At 35.6% G+C, this 21,206-nt stretch overlaps 1 long non-coding RNA gene across 1 annotated transcript in view; it reads right to left on the bottom strand.

Annotated features, from left to right (window-relative positions):
• The window catches only part of LOC107506938, an 83,536-nt gene extending 72,633 nt beyond the window's left edge, over positions 1-10,903 (bottom strand). The window contains exons 1-2 of the long non-coding RNA XR_001596029.2: positions 10,832-10,903; positions 8,105-8,156 (exon numbers count right to left, since the gene is read on the bottom strand). This is a non-coding gene — a long non-coding RNA (uncharacterized LOC107506938). The remainder of the gene's footprint in view (positions 1-8,104; positions 8,157-10,831) is intronic.
• Positions 10,904-21,206: the final 10,303 nt, after the last annotated feature.

Below are 21,206 nucleotides of genomic sequence, written 5' to 3'. Positions count from 1 at the left end.
GACTGCTTCTGTGTTGTTGTTGTGATTTTTTTTTTCCCTGAGTATGTTTTAGATGATACTGTAGTTATTATTTTACCTGTTGGTCTTTTTGTGGTTTAATGTTACTATCTCACTCTGCTATTTCATGTTTGGTGACTGTTTCTTCTAGGGGCTAGAGAGATTTTTTTTTTTTTTTTTTTAGTTTCAAGGGAAAGAGATTTCAAGTTAATACTAGTACGAATCAGCTTTGAGGAAGGGTCTGAACCATCACAGAGCAGCAACCAAACAACTAGTTTTAATGATGGCAATCAAGTGTGTAGAGAGCTAATTCAGAAATAGGCATGTAACATGCTGATTTTAATAAGCTTTAAAAAGGCAATCTCTAACTTTTAAAAGTCTCTTTTTAATTTAATCGTCCTCAGTTCATATGATGCTAAAACAAACAAAACCGTTAAAATATGTTTTCAATATGTATCTTCATTGTTATTCGATGGCGTTTTAAATTAGCATTGTGTTGGTAAAATATTGATTTTAAAATAGAAAAGCTAAAATCAACTGTTCAGGGGGAGGAGGGACATTTAAAAATTTTTTTAAATAATTCCTAAATAAGAATTAAGTCCCAGTCCCAAGGTCTCGCCAGACGGAGGCTGGACCCGTGACACAGAATCTGCCGCACTGGAGCGTATGTATCACGTTCAGGTTAATAATCAAAGCAGTTAAGGTGAGAGAAGAAACGCCGTACGCTGCACATGTGTCAAAATACTATCGCTCTAAAAGCTCAGCGATATTTGGTTCTTTCATTTATAATACAATCCTAGCATTCTGCAGTAGAGATGTACGAGGGTCTTTGCATTTCCTTTACCTAAATTATTTCATCTTGCTAGCCTGGATTGGAGTGGAGACATTTCTTCTGAGTACTGTGTAGCTTTCACATTTTATGTGCATTTCATCAGGCAAATGTCAAATTTGCTAATAACAAGAAAATCTCCTCATTTTTAATCATGCCACTCCTGTTGCATGGGCGGGGGTAGGGGAGCAGGAGAGGGTGGAGGAGAGAACGTGAATGCATTGAGCAGTCTGGCCAAAGAGAAGGAGAAAATGCTTATTTGGGTCTTAAAATGACACATGTTCGGTCACCCCAATGTCTGCACCGGTGTGTCATTAAATTCAGAATTTCAGGAGTTAATAGAAACTTGGTTATATTAAGGATGCTTTTTCAAGCCCAGGTTGAAGCAGCATAATTATGTTCAACTGCTGTTGTTTGGAAAGGGCAAACAGCATCTTAGGCACAGAACAATGAAATTACAGCTGAGATTTAGGTTAGCAAAAGCCGTCTTCTCTAGGCTTTTATGATTCATTATTTCCCATTAAATACAGTATTAGAAGTGTACACTGGATAGCTCATGGTTGCTGCTCTCGGAGCACATTATCTATATTACACAGGTCTGGGGAGCAGAATTAGAAAACTTTGGGGGAATGAGCAATATGTGTTTGCTGATAGAAGTACCATATGGCTCATCTTCTTCAATTGCTTTCATTGCGACTCTGATGCTGGAGAAATTAAAGTTTTATTTGATGTGGCACAGCTTAATGAACTGTCTTCTGTTAGGAAAATTGAATATGTTTCCTGTTATTTGAGCACAGAGCCTCCATGCTTTGGCTGATGAGGGATGCATTATGTATTGTTTATTTAGCATTTTGAAAACAAAAGCAAGATATTGAAGGTAAAATTGATTACTGCTGGATTGCATTATATAATCACGTTTTCTCCCTTTAAATTTCCCTTTACAATCCTTTTGTAATGTTTTAATATGAGATCGTTCCAGGGTTTTGTTTGTGCAAAGTATGCAGGGCTTGGTTTTTATCAAGATACCTTTATTTGCAAACAAGGCACACAAAACTCTAACCCCAGTATTGTTATATTTATAGAGTCCGAAGAATGATGTTCGGGAAGAATGAAAATAATTCGGTTTGTGTGAATCTAATTGCAAAACTTCCAGTGAGCACCCAATCGGTTTTGAGAGACTCTAACATTTGCTAGTTGAAAGGGGAATGTCATTTTCTTTTGTCTGAAATAGACCACTAAAGAACTAAGGTGGGGCCATCAGAGAAAGTAGAGATTTTGAATATTTGGAAATACGAATATCAAAATATCAAGTTTTAGATTTTTGAGTTAGTTGTTAGTAAATGAAAAGCTGGACTCAACCTGTGAATTTAAAAAATGAAGTGTACGTTCCACGAATTTCAGGGTATTTTTTACTGAAGAAATAGAATTAAAGAAAGTGTATAACTAAAAATATAGTTCCATTATGAGAAAATTGGAATGTCAATCCATGTGAATTCTCTTTCCTCCGAAGGGTCTGCAAAGACATATACTTAACATTTTGTTCAATTTCCCCATTTTTGTTCTGGATCTTATCAGGTTTTAGAAATATCAAATCTGAATAACCTCTAAAAAGACTGAACGCAAAATCATCTAATCACTGTGTTTCTTTCTTTCATTTTTCAGTGAGAAACATTCCCCACATGTGCTGATGCCCCAAACACACCGATCTGCAATGAGCAACTAGGATAAAAAATAGTTAAAATAAATCAACATTTATCTGGATTATACAATCCTGACCTTAAAAAAAAAAAAAAAAAAAAAAAAAAGGTCATTTATCTTTTGTGTCCTGTGATGTTTTGAGGATTCTGGCAAATATGGCAGTTAAACAAACTTCTCTCACAATCTAAATACTGTCTGTTCAAAAGAGGCTTCCAATGTTTATAGGCCATAAGTAAAGAAGAAAAAAAAAAACCTGGTATTTAACCAAGAATTGTGCTCTTGAAAATGTCTCTGAACAAAGTGTTTAAGCAAAACTTTGGCCACAGATATTCTCAATTCCTCATTCTTCTTCTGATTTTTTTTCAATGAAGTATTTTCATATTCCATCATTTTATTCCTTTTCTTGAAATTAATAACTTAATCTTAAAAAATTAACACCTGACTAGTGACCTGGTCATACAAACTTCCTTTAGAAACAGTTGAGAAGAAAATACCACATTTTATGAACCCCATCTCCTGCCAGGGGCCTCAGAGGAGGAACACCATTATGCATTGTTATCAGCGTGGTATAATTTGACTGTTGACAAAGTATCCGTGGCAGTGAGAATGAGCACAGTTAGAAGTGTGGCGGATTGTAATCAAGAAGATGCTTAGCTGTGCAACACTGCATCTTGAGCAGATTTGAATCAACATTGCCTTAAGGGGACACACACACATACCAAAAGAAAAAAAAAATCCATTAATTTTTAGAGGGAAAATTAGAGTGGCACTTGATGAAGTGAAATTTGACATGCGTTAATTGCTCTGCAGTTCTCCTAATTAGAGATTTTCAAATTCTTTTACTGCTGTCACTGTGATGGCATATTGTCTTGCTGGACAAAAACTGAAATCGCAAATTCATTTGATCAGGAAGTTTTGGGGAGGAAGATTGGATGGTCTCCTCTAGTCTACTTCCAAAAGGTGGACAGCTGGCAAGCAAAGAGGGATTTTCAGCTTTACCTTCACCACAGATAAAAAAATAGACATATTGAAATAGTTTTATTATGAGACTTAATGTAAAGGAAGCAGGTGCCGATGAGATTTCTTAAACAGCTGGAAATGTTCCTTTGAATACTTGTGCCTCTGTTTCACATGAAATATTTCAGGTGGGAAAAAAAAAAAGCCAATAAAATGCTACATTACATACGCATTCTCATATTTCTACTTATATTCTTCAGAAATTGGAAAGAAGCAGATTTTGAAAGACCATGTCACTTTTTTCCTAGGTCTGATGTGTAAGGCAACAACACTGCTGGTTCCCCTTCTTTGCTTAAAGTAATTATACTGTCATTTGGCCTCCAAAATGGCACCAAATATGATACCATAATAATTTTGGTTTCCCTTTTTCAACCCCTCTTGTCTAGCCCTTGAACCTCTCTTAATTCATTAACATACTGAATTTTTTCAATTTTCCATTTTCTTGCAATAACAATATTAATGCCGGGGTGAAAGCTTGATTGGAGCTAAATTACTTGTTACCTGCTGGCATTTATTTATATGGCATTGAATTATAAAGCTTTGCTATTGTCATGCCTTGGGCGAATTGTTTATGACACCAGTAATAGGAGTAATTGTTATTGTTGAAATTACCTGTCAGCTACCCATAGCAGTGGCCCTTGTCCCACTGACAAATAGTGACAAGGGAGAGGTATCCTCCCTGCGTCCCCCTGATGGCTTCTCCTCTGATAATAAGAAGTGCAGGGCCTCTGATAATTTGCCTGTCACTGTTGAGTGCAGCTCAGAGAGAGTTGGCCAAATTGTTGTCATTCACTTTGACAAAGACAGCAAAATGCTCCTGTGCAGGAGGAGGATTATCAAAATAAATGAAATCGCTTACACCCCTTTGTTTGTTTGGCTCAAGAATTGCCTGGCTTTGTATGAGGTTGTGAAATCAGGTCCAGTTCTTGCGATATACCTCTGATCATTCTAAGATGAGGATCCCAGGGAAGAAGAGACACTTTAGAAGACTCGCCGTTTTGTAATTTGGTATTAGCTATTAAAATTATATTCAAATATAAAGAGAAAATCAATAAAACTGTAACAAGAAGTCTAAAGATGCAGTTGAATACGTTAGTTTAAAGCACATGTAAAATTCATACGTTTTTCCTTCCTGCCTTCTTTGTATCCCTCTTTTTCCTTTTTGATTCACACAGGCATTCCAATTCAATGTGCCTTCAAAAATGCACAGATTTCCTGGTTGCAATCAAGTTTTTTTTAAAGGCTTAGAAATCTGCATCTCTGACTCTTTCAGCTTTAAAAGGTCATATCTATATCTATACCTATACCTATATCTATACCTAGATATACATATAGATAGATATAGATATAGTCGAATTTGGGATTATTATTTCAAATGGCCAGTTCCTTTCCATAAATTATCTTTTGCTTATATAGTATCTTCATGTGTAAAGAGATAAATGGAACATAGTTCCAGGTATGAAAGCATCAATTATCACAGGCAAACAGAGGAAGCAAAATGACTCTGTTAGTGCCAGAGCTAAAATATAAATATTTGCATTTTAAAATTCCTTAATTGCAGCTTATGAACCTGTCATAGAGGAGGGAAGGGGATGAGACAGTGTGGGATAGTGTCCGGGAGTGTCCACGTCTGAAAGAAATGGCCTTTAAAGTAACCAAACCTTTGCTCTTGTAAAAACTAAAATCATTTTCACCATTCCACAAAAGGCATCGTTTCATGCTAGGAAGATTCTTATTTTTAAGGGGCCTATGAGGTTATTCCTCATAGATCTTCTTGACAAATACTTTCTGTTATAAGAAGTTAAAAAGGAAAATAATAACCAGGATAAATGTAAAATATTGGCTCCTGATAGGATAGTAATCAGCTGTTTATTGGTCCCTACCAGACAAGTAATGACCAACCCCAGTGTTAAGTGCCAGAAACCTTGCCTTGGGCCCTTCCCTCCTAAACGCAGGCCATTATCTGATTAGAGAACCTCCAAAGAAGTCACTATTGCATAATTTTATGGGTCTTAACAGGGCAGGTTGGCTGGCAGGAAAACTACCTAGGAGGGTTGATAAAGCAACAGTGAAACATGATTTTATTTACTCCACTTACACCTTGCTCTCTGAAAGAGTCCCTGAGTATCTCAGATGCTGGTGGCTACAGAAGAAAGCTAAAATTGGTTCAAAAAGGAATTGTGTGAGAGGTTGGGGAGGCAGGAAAAGTAAAATTATCTATCCATCAAAGCTTTTCGTGAGCTGCACAGTTTGAAGTAATTAACATTGTTAGAAGTGTCTAGACCTTTCCTTAGGTGTTTTGTATTTAAAAGAGGTAAATAAGTTTTTAGCCGTGCTCAAATCATACGTGCAATGGTATGGTGATGGCAATAAAATGAGTTTCTAATTCTTAATGATAATGGAGTCTTCTTAAGATCACTCTCTGGTTAACCATGTTGAATGTCTCTGATTAACAAGTGGAAGGCAGTGACATAATTAAGAGGTTATCTGAGTAATAAAAATGCTCAAACCTGTCTTGGAATGTGATCCCTTTAACAGATAATTTTTAAGAATGTAGCATGTCCTTGCTTTCCCTGTCGAGACACACGTTAGTGATCCCAGGAGGGAAAATAAACATACGTTTTTTAAATGAAGATATTTAAAATGTACCCCATATTTCAGCATGTTGCCGTAACCTGGTCTTTTTTATGTTCCTTCTATAAAACCTAAATTAAGCCTCTTAGGAGTGGTTTGGCTGTAGGTTTCGTCTAAAAATACAATACATTTTAAATGGTTCCAGTACTTAAGTGCACTTTAACGTGTAATCATGAATGTTCATTCTCTCCCCGCTCTTCCAAGCAGCAGCTCTTCTACAAGGATGAGCCATCTTTAAAATTTAGCTTCATTTGAAATGTAAACTTTTAACAAATAGTAATTGCTCATGTAGCTCTATTGGTGAAGTGACTGGCAGCAAATCTTTTCTTTTTCTCTCTCTCTCGCTCATGTAACATTTTGAAACACCCATCAGTGTCAAAGGAAACTGCACACGTCTCTTTTGCCGCTTTAAATAAGGCTCAGCAATGTTAAGAAAAATGTCATAAAAAGCTCAGTGGATTAAAGTAACATTTCTGCACCATGTCACAGAGAATGGCAGGGCAGACTGGTCTGCATAATTCTGAAAGATATTCTGTGTAAAATGCTTCCTCTATAAACCCAACGAAATTTTATTTGGAAAGGTTGAAGATTGTATTTGATAACATACAACACTAAGTTGTGTTTCTCAGTCTCGTTATTCCTTAATGTGCCTTCGGTGTGTATTTTTAAAATTAGAACAATAATACACTCTTCTCTTTGTAGAATGTTTCTCCACCCGGGTGCAGCGTTAAAATACATTCTGGACTCTTCAGTGCATTTTTCTTTTCTTTCTAAAATTCCTGGAGTGTTCATTCAGTGAAAGCAGTAAAAACGCCAGGCTCTTACACATGCAAATTCATTTAACTAATCAGTTCTTTTTCCCCTTAAATAAAATTTGTATATAGCTTTGGAGATTTTCAGAAGAATTCATTTATGTATCTATAAAAAAGAATTAAGCATTTATATTTTATTCTTGTATAAAAAATAAATTACTTGTTTGAGGTTTTTAGTTTGTTTTGTTCTATTTTTCTAAGGAATATTCAGTAATTTCAAGAATGTAATGGTAGTAAAATATCCCCCAGTATCATAAAAATGTAATTAAAACTTAGCAGTTAAAAAAGAAAATACCTTACAAATTCAATACTAGATACCAGTGGACATGGCAAGATTCATTTTATAGAAACAAGGTAAATCTCAGCTGATTTTAAAAACTAAACTTTTTCAAAACAGGTTAAAAATGAATTTAGACAAATTTGTCTCTTAACCTTTAAAGATTTCCTGCCCGTTTCTGTATGTCTTTTATTACATTAATTTTTTATTTAAATTACACCATTAACTGGATATGAATTTATCAAGAATGCATGTATTGATTTATAAAACAGTACCATTAATTATTATAATAGCTAGATGTAGCTGATATTACAAAGCCATTTAAAGGTTTTTAATATAACTTGGACATACATAGATAGATAGACATTATGGACAAGACTACAATTTAAATTGGCTACCAGCAGTTAATGAAATCTTTGATTTATATTCTGGTTTAGAGATTGATTATATTGTTGCTTTGTAAAACTATTTATATTATGCCATTTTTCAAAGGATGTCTCAATAAAAAAGCTAAATAAAATATTCGATCAATTCCCAAAGCAGATTTTGTTTTCTGTATTTTAAATGCTAGTGAAAATAATTGATTGTGTGTGTTCCAAGCTTTGTCATTTCCATTCCAGAGGTGGCTTTCCTGATGGGAGCCTCGTTTGCAATGCACACGTTCGCACACTCTTGATCCTTGCAGAAACAAACCTCTTCTCTTTATTTCATTACCCACCCCACCCCCAACAAACCCATATATATTTCACAATACCCGCACATCAGGAAACATAAGTCTTTTTGGCATCTTTTATGTTATGCATTTTTTTTTTCTTAAGGTTGTGGAAAACTGGGACTTACCCCAAAGCCGCAAAACAGGCAATCACGAAGAGTATTTGTGTAAGAATGCAATCTGAAGAGAAAAAAAGAAAAATGAGGAAGAATATAAGCAAATAACAGTAACACTTTCAAATTACTTTTCAAATGGTAATTAGCCAACGAGTAGGTTGAAAGTTAAATTCTTTTCACATTGTACTTGGTGTGGGTCTCCTAGTCTCTTTATTTACATCACTTTTCCTTGCCTGGCAACATATGTTACCGATTTATTATACTATTTTTACTGTTAGCAGACAAATCTAAAGGCTAGCTGAGAAGGCTAGCTTCATCTGATGACTTTAACAACAACTGCAGGGCATCCTTGAGGGTGAGCCAATAGGCTCTTTTGAAGCTATAATACTATTAACCATTTTGATGCCGAAATATTTCTTATAGCTAAAGTTGGTTCTGTCTTTTTGTAGGCGCTCCGGGTTTTACATAACTAAAGTTAAATGTAAATGATTTGTTTTGTAAATATTTCAATAACCTTCAAAGCACTTTCTTCCCCGTGTCTGAAGTTCCCTAAAAGCCATATGAATGCTTTGGTTTCTTTATTTTCCCTTTCTTTTCCAGGACACTGAAATCTGGGCACACATTTATATGTAAACAGCTATCAAGCATCAAGTTAAGTTGTCACTTCACCCTCCCCCAAGCCATTAATTTTTTGCTATGCTATTAAAAGAAACAAATATCCCTTTATAGTTTCAATAATCACATACCCCTCATATATGTACAGCCCAGAAAAGTAAAGTTCAAGCTGGATTCTTTTTGGCTAAGACTCTGAAATTACTTTCCAAATTAGAGATGCCATATATTATGGCTATCTTAATGAATGTGATACTAGCCAAAAGTTTATGTCTTTTAATATGTACACATGAAAGTTCTGTTTTAGAATTGTATTTGTTGACCAAAGGTATTCATTTTAAATTTGCCAAATATTAAACTTCCATTTTTTGATCATATGTAATTTATTTCAGTCTAAATCATATTGTTATTTTAATTTAAAATATTTGTAAACGATTTCTTTCTCCATATAACTGTCCCATATGAAGTTCACTTACAATTTCAGGTACATTTTATTGACTTTTTTTTAGCATACATGGCTCAACAATTTAGAAATAAAATCTCAAATATCGTAAGCCAGTATTTCTTGTTTACAAAGTCTAGCTCAGCAACCAAAATTTAACATAATTTTTAGATTAGAATTCAATCGATAAAAAACATATCCATGGGAGCTTTTAGGGGACTGTCAAAAAGTTAAGTGTGAGGACCTGGAATGCACTCTGCACCCCTGAGATCCAGAAGGCTCTCAGACATATTGTCTGTCCAAATATATCTGGTGTAAGAGAGTCTACCGGCAAATTATAGCAATGCCACATCTCTTAAACATATATAAGAATACACGAGCTACCTGGATGTAGCATATTTGCATACAAAATTTGCCCTCAGAACAGGTGGTGAAGTAAGTACTGTCTAACCATTCATCTTCTAATTTTTTAAAAGCTCTCAGATTTTTATAATGTACTTAATGTAATTTCTATAATTTTATTTTTAGTATCAAATATAATGACCCTACGACAATAACAATAATAATGAGTAAATTTTATATTTATACATACATAGTTAAACCATTTCATCCTAGTCTGATTTAGGTTAATATTTAAGTCATCTTATTGTTTATATCTATTATCAGGTATTTACTATATTTATTTCTTTTTCTTCCCTGAGAGGCATCTTATGGTGACTAGGGGTAATTTTAGGTCAGAAGTAATTATGATCAAAAGGATTTAAGCCTCAGAGAATAGGCTAACTTTCTGAAAGCATAAATGCCCAGTAATTCTGAAAATGATCATGTGTAGAATTATGAACATTCTGGTGACTCGGCGCTAATCCCGTCACTCCATTAATGAATCCGTGCACTGCGCTGTCCTAATGCGCTGATGAGGACAAGTTCATCTTTAAATAGTAATCTCCTTAGAAAAATGAATGGAGACTACAGTTGGAAGCCCTAGAGTTTTCTACTTCAAAAAATTATATTCTCTAACCAAAAGTGTATCTCCAGCAGAGTTTATCCCCATATATAGAAGCACGCCAGCTGAGTACATGAGGCTCCAAGTTACATGATGCTTGACGCTTAACTCGACGCTGTTCTAGACCAGGCCCTGTACTCTGTGATACAGCGTCCTTACTAGAGGATGGACTGAACTGTCTGTCCCTTCTCTGCTTCCCTTAACCTGCCCACATCCACCCATTCTTCCCACATTCTCTCTTTCTCCTCTACCTTAAAGCAGGTGTCTTTTAATGGCCTGAGTTAAAAGGTACAGCTTCCTCTGGCTTCCGGGCTCTGGCTTTGTCATTGTCATTTTGTAATATATCAAAAGGGCCCCTTCCAGCAACTGGTCCGAGCCTACTCTGGGATTCCCACTTTCCCGTTGTTCCCTCACCTCTACCCCGACCCCCAAGAGCCACCCCCTGTTTTCTGTTTTGTCCATCACCTCGGTTCTTTCCCCCCGCGTTTCTGACCTGCACTTTTTCTGGATCAGACGCAGGCAGGTTGAGAGGTAATGAGAACCAGATGGACATAGCGCAGAAATTGCCCAAATGGGTATGAGAATGTGGGGAGCTGTCAGGCATGGAGAGAAGCTGGAATTTTTCAGCAATAAAATGGGATTTATCGCCACTCTACCACAGTCATTGCCGACAACCGTTTACCTTGACAGAAACTCCATTCCAATAGGCCATGCGGATGCAGATTCTTTTTTCCCAAAGAGTGATGATTGGTATTTGTTCTAAGGCTCAAATGGCCTGCACTAAAGGTGAAGCATTAGGCCAAAGTCCTGTATTCCCCACTGAGGCAAATGAACCTGCTAAAATAAGTTCCTTCCACAATGGCTGTGTAATTGAAACCAGAAAGTGAGAGAATTTGATAAATTGCTTGACCCTGAAGGAATGTTAAGGTCATAAATTTTCATTGCATTTTTTTCTCTCTTTTTTTATTTTTATATATTGATTATATTTAGTATTTGCTTCAAAATTCAACAAGCTTACAGATCATCGGTTGTGGCCCTAAGGGAGAACACAGTAAATCATCAATTAAGAGGGCAGGGGACATTCTCCCTCATCTTCCAAAGAGGAATGTCAGCTCCTCAGTATTCCAAGGACAGTCATGGAAGTGTCTTACATCTCAGAATTATTCCAACTTAGCACGCAATTTGTCCTGGCATGGACAAAGTAAAATCCACAGGAAAGATTTTTCTCAGAAGGGTGCTGCTACAGTTCTATCATTTAAGAATGATGAACAGTTAAGAGGCTAGCAATTCATTTGCAGCAATCACACATACATATCTTTTCCCTCTGTAACTTAAAAATAAGAGCAGTTGTACTTTAGTTGGAAAAAAAAAAAAGAAAAAGAAAGTGATCCTCTTTTTTTTAGGTAATTTGAAAATGTGCTACATGTGTGTGCTCAAAAGCACCCGTGCTCCTGAATGCTGTTTTTGGCAAATCTACTTTGAAATTTTTCAAATTTACTTTTTTAAAATCTGGATTATCTTAATGTGGAAATAAAACATAGGTCATAAAAACAGTACAAGCCACATATTACATAATGTAAAATGAACTAAGATACTAAAGTTATCACATAGTAGCAAATAGCTAAACATCTTGCTTTAAGGTTTTATTTGATTTTCTAAAAAGTGAATAAAGTAACTTGCCAACATTTTAATTTAGCTATATTTTCTACCAATCACTTATAGTGACATATTATGAAGATTATATATGTACATACATATATACATATACATATATATGTATTATATATATTCTCTCAACCTGAAGTAGGTTAAATAATTTCATAATACCCAAAACTTCCTAACTTGAAAAATTTTAAAGAGCAATGTATCCCCAATTTATTTTTGTGCTTGGAATCTTCTCACCATTAAAGAAATAAGATCAGAAGTTTTCGATCACTAATACATAAATTTTATGTTCAGCATTTTTGGAATTCAGGAGAACGAAAATGGGACACAGGGCAGAATTGCTTTCTGAGTGACTATCAGGGAAATTTCTCTAATTTAGGAAACATTCATGCTAATTTATTTTCAATTATTAATTATCACTGTATAGGTTGAAACCAATCATAAATAGCTCTAGGACCTATATGTACTAAATAAGCACATGCATTTTTCTTTGAAACCTTCTAAACTGCATAAGAAAAAGATAACTTATGTTGCATTCCATAAAGTAATATCACTAGGGGTGAAAGTAAATAATTTCTAGTCCTATATCCTTCTTTTTTTTAGTTCAAAAGTAAATAATGATCAATGTTTATTAAAGAGTATTTCTATCTCAAAAAATTTTTTTTTGGCCAAGATAAGAATGGGAAAGAGGGTCCATAAAAGAAACAAATTTCAAATCCTTGTTATTCTAAAAGACAAAAGTCAGAGAATTTGTGTGATACAAAGTAGTAAGACGTAAATAGAACCAGAGTTGTTGGAAATCTTGGAATCTGGCACCGAAGTACAAGAGAAGATGATAATTTTCATATGTTATTACTTATACACAAATAAATACTCGCATAAGAATTTATAAGAATATGTCTTCATCTCACAGAGAGGACATCACAGTGCACATATGATCTACTTTTAATCTGGTGTTTTTGTCATTGTTAAAAATGTGACTTCCTTCCTCCGCACTTAAAAATTCGTTGCAAGGCTGTTTTAAAGAAACAAAAAATAAATAAATGTATGCATATGTATGCATATATACATATATAAGTATAAATAAAATATGAACTGAAAATGGCTTCAATCACTAATATTTTTGCAAACTAATGTTCAGCTGATGCAACTCAATTTTATTTTGCATTGCATTAGTGTCATAATGGTAATGACTAGCCTTTATTCACTAACAGTTTGAGTCAGCACTTTGAGACATTTTCAAATTAGGTCATAGTGCACATTTGTGGCTGATACAAAGGTTGATTAAGAGAGCTGCACAATTTTAAAGTGATGTGGTGTGAGTTGAATTAAGTTCTCTCTGATAGTTACGAGAAATGTGAACCACCATAACTAAGCAGAAATAATGTATGGGCTATAGGGGGAGAATATATTTCCACAGAGTGCTTGAAGTCATACTCATTTACAATTTCACAAAGTCCTCTGTCTGTTATGGAAGAATTCTATCATGGGGCCTAGAAACAAGCAATGAATTACAATCAGGACACCGGAGGCCTGGTCCCCAGTCCTGTTTCGGTGAAAGTCAGTTTTTGCCTTTATGTCCCTTTTGATGATCTCAATAAAGAGCTCCCCCCTCCCCCTTCTAGATACTGTCTACCTCTTTTATGAAGTCAAAATGATCCTGTGTCACAACCAAATCATTTACCCCTAACGTAATGATTCTGAGGCTAGGCTAAATTGCTATGCAAGCTAGACCTGGGGAGAAAAAAAAAAAGAAGAAAAGGTCTATTTAAAGTACTATTGTTATGGCAAATCCATAACCTCATCTAAAATTTGAAGGCATAGGATTTTCTTTAACTCACCTAGCACTTCAAATAAATTGTAAAATTGTTTCCTGAAAGGCGGGATACCATTCAATTGGGTTTAAGGAAAACCAAAATAAAAGCTGTAACTTAATTGTTGGCTTGTTCAAAAGAGCAAAGATAGCTATTATTATTAATACTGTATTTATTTCATATTGCCTTCTTCATAGCATAAAGGAGACACAGAAGATTTTCTAAATTTTTATTTTTTTATTGTGCAAGTGGCTTTAAAAGCCAAGGACCCCGGGGGGGCAGGAGTCTGGGGCGGGGACCCCGAACTGAGTAAATGGCATTGAACCAAAAAGAAAGCTCCTTGGTTTAGCAAGCTTTGGTCCAAGGACGCAGAAGGAGTTCTGTATAGTTTCTCTTGCACCTACACCTTGCTTTCTTTGTGTTGTGAAATCACTTGCATTATTTATGTGTTCGATGTGTCCCACGCAGACCTTTCTGTATTCCTGGATTCAGTCCTCGCCCCTGACCCGGACGGTGTGCCCTGCCCTGCCTCCTAGACCCCATTACTCCAGTTTATTCTCAGTGTCTTTCAAATTCCACCTGAGTTTTCACAGAAGTTTGGACTGAACTTGTTTTCTCGGGTTAGAATAACTAGGCGAACTAAGAGGAAGGGCTTTTTTAAGAATCAATGCTCCTATTTAGCAACTTGAAGTTGTAATCACCACTATCATTCTCAATATTTATAAATATGTTTATTTTCCAAGCTCCTTAAGGTTTTCACAAGAATGAAAGGAAAATAGCCTCCAAATATTGGAAGGAATATGAATAAGAAGGTTTTAGAAAGATGGAAGGAAGGAAAGAAGGAAGGAAGGAAGGGAGGGAGGGAGGAAGGGAGGTAGTGTATGTATGGAGGAAGGAAGGAGGACGGCCTGAGGTGGGAGGGATGTATTTATCTATACTCCGTGAGTATCTCGTATTGATTACGCTCTTGTTGCCGCCCTTCTTCTTGCCCACCCACGTCGGATTAGCTCGGCACCCCGCTCCACCTTTGCAAACGAGGGGGAAAAAAGAGGAAGTGCGATTGACTTCAGCTCTTTCACTCTGTCTTAACAAAGTGTTGCTCGAGAGGCTCCCATTCCTGTTCACTGACTCTTGACTTCAGCTGTGAAAGGCCACAATCCATGAAAGTGATATGTAAACCTGCTGCCTTCAGCTTTGATGTCATTGAGTTCTTGTTACTGCACATAATCAATATTTTTAATCAGCTATAACTCGAATTTGGATAACTCTTGTTCTTACTGAGCTACAGAGGTTGCTCTGCCCAAATCTAAGTATCACAAAAACAAGAGTTATGAGTATCTTGACCCAGATTAAAACACAAATATCCCTGAATTCATACTGTCAATTACTACCTGACACAATGGTGGCCCTAGGTCTCAAGCACATACATTTTCACTGGGAACAGCCCCCACCATGTGTGCAATCACTTAATTTACATTTTCAAAAGGTCACAGTGGTGCTAGCTGGAATGAATTTTATATTTTATTTATTTTGAAGTAGGCTAGTTTGCCCAGCAAGGGAACCGCACCTTTCCAACATAATGACATGACGTAGGATGACATAAATCTGAATCAACTGTAATATCACAATGAATAGGTAAAAGTGTTCTTTGCTATTTTGTTAAGTAATCAAAAGAATACTTGAGTTTCTCCAAGAGTTTAATTTTGTACATGAGAATAGCATCTAGTCAGTGATGTTTATGAATAGTGGGTTTTTGTTATTATTTTGCGGAATGGATACAGCAACATTACAGGGGTTAAATATGACTTTTGATGATCTGGCATGCAGTGATTAAATAAGGTTAATCCTCATTTTATATGCTAATAGGATATTTATAATCTCTATAGCATATCCAATTTAATGATTTTATTCTCTGTTGTTCAGAAAGTATTTCTTATTAGTGAAAGAGAATACCCTTACATTCACCACAGATGCTAGTTTAATTGGGCTTGAGTGCATTGTGTATAATTAGTCCACTTCTCTAATATTTCATCTATAATTATACAATAAACAATGTGCTTAAATTTCATAAAATTAGTGGGTTCAGAAGAAAGACTTCAAAAAAATAAAATAAAATGAGCATCCAATTTTCAAGCTTTCCAAGCCTTACCAAAAGCCTGATGAAAATATGGCTCAGATCAGTGCAAGCTTCTTGAACAATAAATGGATGCCCAAAGCAAAAATAATGTTCCCCTCCAGTTCCACTCATGCCACCCAATGCCAATGTTAGTGGCAGAGCTGTTTGGACCAGGCCCAGCTGTCACCGGAAATAAGGGATGAAAGTCCTCACATGCTATATTCCCAAGGTCCTTGCAAATGTCAACCTTCAAGATGGTATTTTGAAAGGCAAAGTGTTTGGTTTGGGGTTTGGGTATTTTTTTTTTCCCTGGAATTTAGAACTCTTTCAGCCAAACTCATTCTAGACAGCAGCTTATGAAGTTTTATCATGGAAACAAACTTTTTGTTTTGTTGGGAAATATGACCGAGTAGAGAAAGAGAAATGAAAGAGAGAGAGAACTTGCTTTATGGTTTTGTAGATTCCTCTATTGATTGAAAGAAGTTAGCGGGACCTCTGTCTGTGCTGGAAATCTTGGTTCCGATGGGGCTATTTTTATACTAGCAGGAGAGTTACTTGCAGAATTAAAAAAAAAAAAAAGAATTCAAATACAAAAGAAAAATGAATTTTAGGAGAGTTTTTCCAAGGGCCAGAAAAAGCCTCCATTCTTAGTGTTAGCCAGCTCAAGGGAGTTAGCCAAGGTTAACAGCATGTCCACATACCTCTTCAATGGCCCTTCTCTCGTACCCTTAAAATATCCATTGTATAAGGTCCTTGAAAGGTCCTTAGTCCCTTGTTTTGCCTTCCAACTTGTTGGTCCCACTTCTACCAAAGGAAGTGCCAGCTTAACTAGCCAACAGACACATAAAGATCCCCAAAGACTTCAAACAGAATTTCTTACTTTTAGACCCATAACCTATAGGTGAAAACTCAGTTGCTTGTTAAATTAGTCAGAATTTAGTCAGGAAAATAGAATCACCACCAGGTAGTTCAATGGAAGAATTTAAACTAGGGAACTAGTTACAAAGAACTGAAAGCCCAAATGGAGACCTCCATGAGTTTGACAATAGCAGGAAGCCACTGCCATTCCTAGGTTAAAGGGACACTAGGAAGGGGGCAGGTTCTGGGACCACATAGGAGACACAGTCATGACTATAACTACCTGCAAAGCAGGTTTGGGTTTAGGGGGTTGGGATCTCCCAGCCTCTCCCTTCCTCCCTACTCAGCATCTCCCTTTGCAGAAACTCTGGGGAAGCCAGGTGGCAATGTAATTTGCAGAGCTGGGCCTTCTAGAATATAAAAGGGCGAGAAAAGGGTGGAAATACATCTAAGAGCAAACAGAGATATGTGACCAAGCAAGGCTCCTTCCCAACAAACAGCCTTAAGACTTTTGTATGAAGATAAAAATTCCAAATAAATTTCTGTATGAATACAGTAGAAGGAAACATTTATTTCGTTTTGAAGTTCGTAAGGTGCTCTACCTAGGAACACCAAATAGGAAAATGGCTAGCACACTGAGGATGAACATTTGAGCAAACTCAATATGCTTAAGCTATGTGGATTAAAAAGAGATATGAGTGCTTAGAAAATTGAGGCTCCTCTCAGATCCAAACCCTTGAAGTTGTTTGTCAAGGTAATGTGTCATTTTCTATTCCAGTGTGGTCTAAGGGCAGCAGACGGAGGCACAAATAGGAAATCCATCTTGACTTTAAGTTCTCTGGTTTCCATAGATTGTATACAACTCAAACTTCGCTTGAACAAAGATAGGAGGTTTTGCTCAGGGACGCTCTGCTGCATCCTCAAGTAACAGCAATGGGTTGATGATTCTCCACACCCTCTTTTCACTAACCTGCTACTCCACAGCCAGATCGACTATTTCAGAAATGTTATTTCCATTGTCCTCATATCCCTGAAGCTATTCTTCTTGGATGCCAGCTAACACTAGTGGGGTTTGTTGATCAGGTTCAGGAATAATGCTACCTTGAAACCTAGACACAAGTACGCTCTTCAAATATAACATTCTATTTTCTTGGTCTGTATTTTCAGCCATGTTGCTTGCCCAATAAAATGCATGGTGCAGTTAAAAGAGATTTGCATTTGGCCCTAGAAGATTTTGTAAGTTGGCTCTTTTGTTTCTCCTTACCAGAATCCGTATTACTTCGAAAGGGAAAGGCCAAAGGAAAATTATTGCTTTTTTAGACAGTGGCATAAATTTTCTTCTTATTTTTGACCTGGCTTTTAATTTAATAAGTTTTATGACCCTTATATTAAGTACATATGTTTTACAAGACATTGTGTCCCTTGAGTCACCTTGAATTTGCTCTACTGTACCAGAGTTAAATGAATGAATATTGTGTTTTTGATTTCAGTTCATCCTGTATTTGATCCTTAAAAAATGCTTGGTAAACTTTCATAAAAACAGAAAGCAACAACATGACCCAAAGGCCATCTACAGGCTAGTATAGACTGTTTTAAATGAAATGAATGAATGTGTGTCTTTTTGAAGCACTTTATATTTCAGATTTTTCTCCCACTGGCTTTTGTAATAAGTACTACTAAGGACATACAAAATACTGGCAATGATTTCTGGTCTTCAGAATCAACAACTAAGTATATAAACACCTTTATGTGATTATTCCATGGGCCAATGCAAAGGTATGTTTCCTTCAAATTAAATCTTTGAAACCAAAGATAACCATCTCTCCTTGGTAATCTGAAGTGATATTGATTTTCTTATACAAAATGTTCTATCATCATGTGTTCATGCTCATTTGAAAATGAGTTTGGTGCTATTTAAACATAAAGAGGTTCTGTCCAATCCTGAAAAAAAAAAATGATTATTTGAACAATAACTCTATGGTTATTTAAGAAAAAATTTTAAATTCATAGCAAATGGAGAAAATAACCTACAATGTTAGCATAGAGGTAGGTTTAGTAGTTAGTAGCTCATTAATGAAGAGACAGGTTTTCCTGATTTTATATTGGGGGGTTCAGAAGCTGTGGGGCAAAGGTGTGGTTATGCTCAAAGTTGTGTGTACAAGTGTAACAACCTTGCACTGGTGACAAAACTTGTTTTTCAATTATTAATATATAGCAGATTTTTATATCCTACAGAGTACAGGAGCTGTTATCTAAATATTCAACCAGAAAACTTTATAATGGAATAAGATTTATTCTGAAATATTTTTAATACATTTTTTGCTCCAATTCTGATTTTAAAATGGTTTTCCTGCACATGCCAAAGTTTAGTAAATCAATAGCCTACTAAAAAGTACATTTTAGGTCAATGGATTAAGGGCGGCAATATTAGCCTTATTACCACAATTTCAGATTATATGCTAGACTATATAACTGTGTACACACATAAGTTTACTAATGTACCAAATCTAATTCGAAAGCCACTAATCTCTTTCCTATTCATTTTGTTGTTTTTGTCCTTCTTCAGTGACTTTGAAGAACATGACCTTAAAGTAAAACTGGTTGTTCGGTAGAACTTCCCTCAAAAAATTCCTTGTATAAGAATTGATATTTATTTCACAACCATTTATAGGCTCAAAAATTGATATGTTGCCCTGTGATTTTATGGTTAGAGGAAACCATCCACTATTTTCAAAATAAAAGAAATAATTGAAATATTTTATTTTAAAACTGAGTGGCCAAAATAAGAGAACTGTTAGAAATACATTTAAATATTTGGCATCTTGTAGGTTGTTTGCATTTCAAAGGTTTTCTGTTTTGTTTTTAGAAATAAAAATGTATGGGTCTCCAATATCTAGAAATTTTTGGTCAATCCCACTGTCTAAGTTACAGAAACACTGCTGAGAAATACAGGTTAGGGTGGAATGTTGGCATTGGGCTCCAAGAAAACAAGGGTTGGCCATTTTAGCCCCAGCACAGAGAACTCCTGGTCACCTCCCAAGGGGCAAATTGATGTCAAGTTCTGCTGTCTGTCAGGATTAAGTGCCTGTTTGCTTTTTCACTAACATGTGGTTTGAGAACAAAGCAGCTCAAATCTCCTCAGTCCCTAACAAAGCATCTCAAATTGCTGAGTAAAATTCCTTAATCCCCCATCTTAATCTGAAAACACCAGCAGCACATGGTAGAACACTGTGGTCTCATTTTGTACTGCTCTCCACACCACCTACCCCCGTCTCCTCCACCCTTGACCACCTACTCACTGACACTGCCATTAATATGAGCATTTACAGGCTCCCCCTGTAAATGATTCTTCAATAGAATATTATCAAATAAGAAATCCAGGTGACTTGGTTCAAGATCATGCTGGCTTTAGTAATTTTTATTCCTTATCAACTTCATTTTTAAGCATGAAGGTGGGAAAAATAAAGATAATTTACCAGCTGTACATAACCTTGAAGATTATATGCATACAAATAGTATTCTTTTAATGGATAGGATTTAACTGTTTGTTTGCAATATTTGTTAATGCTCAGTCAAAAGCCAAAAGGATATAGGAAATTTACATATAAATTTGGAATATTTTAACTAAGGTAAGAGAAGGAAACAAAACTAACTTCAATGACTGGTTTGAAACTATGAAACAATCTTTGTCAACATGTGGCAAAAGAATCAGCAGTTGGAAAACATTTTTTATTATTTGCATATCTTCATTACATATTAAGGACCAAGACTTTATCTATTGACTAGAGATGAAAGACTCCAACTTTTTACTGCTTTCATTTGCTAAGTATTGAGGTCTACAAGTTGAATTACATAAAAACTTCCTCAAAAAAAATTTTTTTTAATTCAGCACTATATTCATAATAGCTTTCCTTACTGATTTTGATTGAAAATAAAATTGGTAGATTTTTCTTAGGGTAATATTTTTTGAGCAGCTGAAGTCATTGAAGTTAGTCTGGTCTTAAAGGAAGCTTAAACTCATGGTGGTTATCTTTTTTCTATTTTTCTAAAAGGATGTTGAATGAGGTTCATCGTAAAAAATAAATAAAATTGGAAAGCTCTACTCCTTCGCTCCAAAAATTTTGTTCAATTGAGTACCAAGTTAAGATAGATTCTGATTTAGTAACCTCTCACTCTTTTTCTCTTCTTTCACAACATCCCCCTCCCTGAAACAAATGAAGTGAATAAAATCTCTTTCCCTAATAATCTTGGACTCTGCTGTAATATGTATATCTCAGAAAAATGGCAATAAAGACTTCATAGAGAATGTAAAACACAGGAAAACCAACACTTCTCAACACCATGAGCACCTATGAAAATAGCACCTGTGCTATATTTAATAGCATTGCTTTCCTCGTTTTTCTTCCTAGTAGTTTTACTTTCTACAGGGTTGGGTGAATGGAAAGAGCAAAATGAAAGAAGGAGGTGTGTGCAACCATCCTAGTTCTAGTTCAAGATTTCATCACCAACTATCCCTGTGAGGTACTAACCTCTATTAGAAAAAATAAAGTAATTGTAACTCAGATACAAAACATCACTTTTTTCTTAGTAAATTCATTTATTCC

This window comes from Rousettus aegyptiacus, unplaced genomic scaffold (assembly GCF_014176215.1).
Source record: "Rousettus aegyptiacus isolate mRouAeg1 unplaced genomic scaffold, mRouAeg1.p scaffold_m13_p_7, whole genome shotgun sequence".
Lineage (NCBI taxonomy): Eukaryota > Metazoa > Chordata > Mammalia > Chiroptera > Pteropodidae > Rousettus > Rousettus aegyptiacus.
This window is presented reverse-complemented; position numbering and strand designations above follow the sequence as displayed.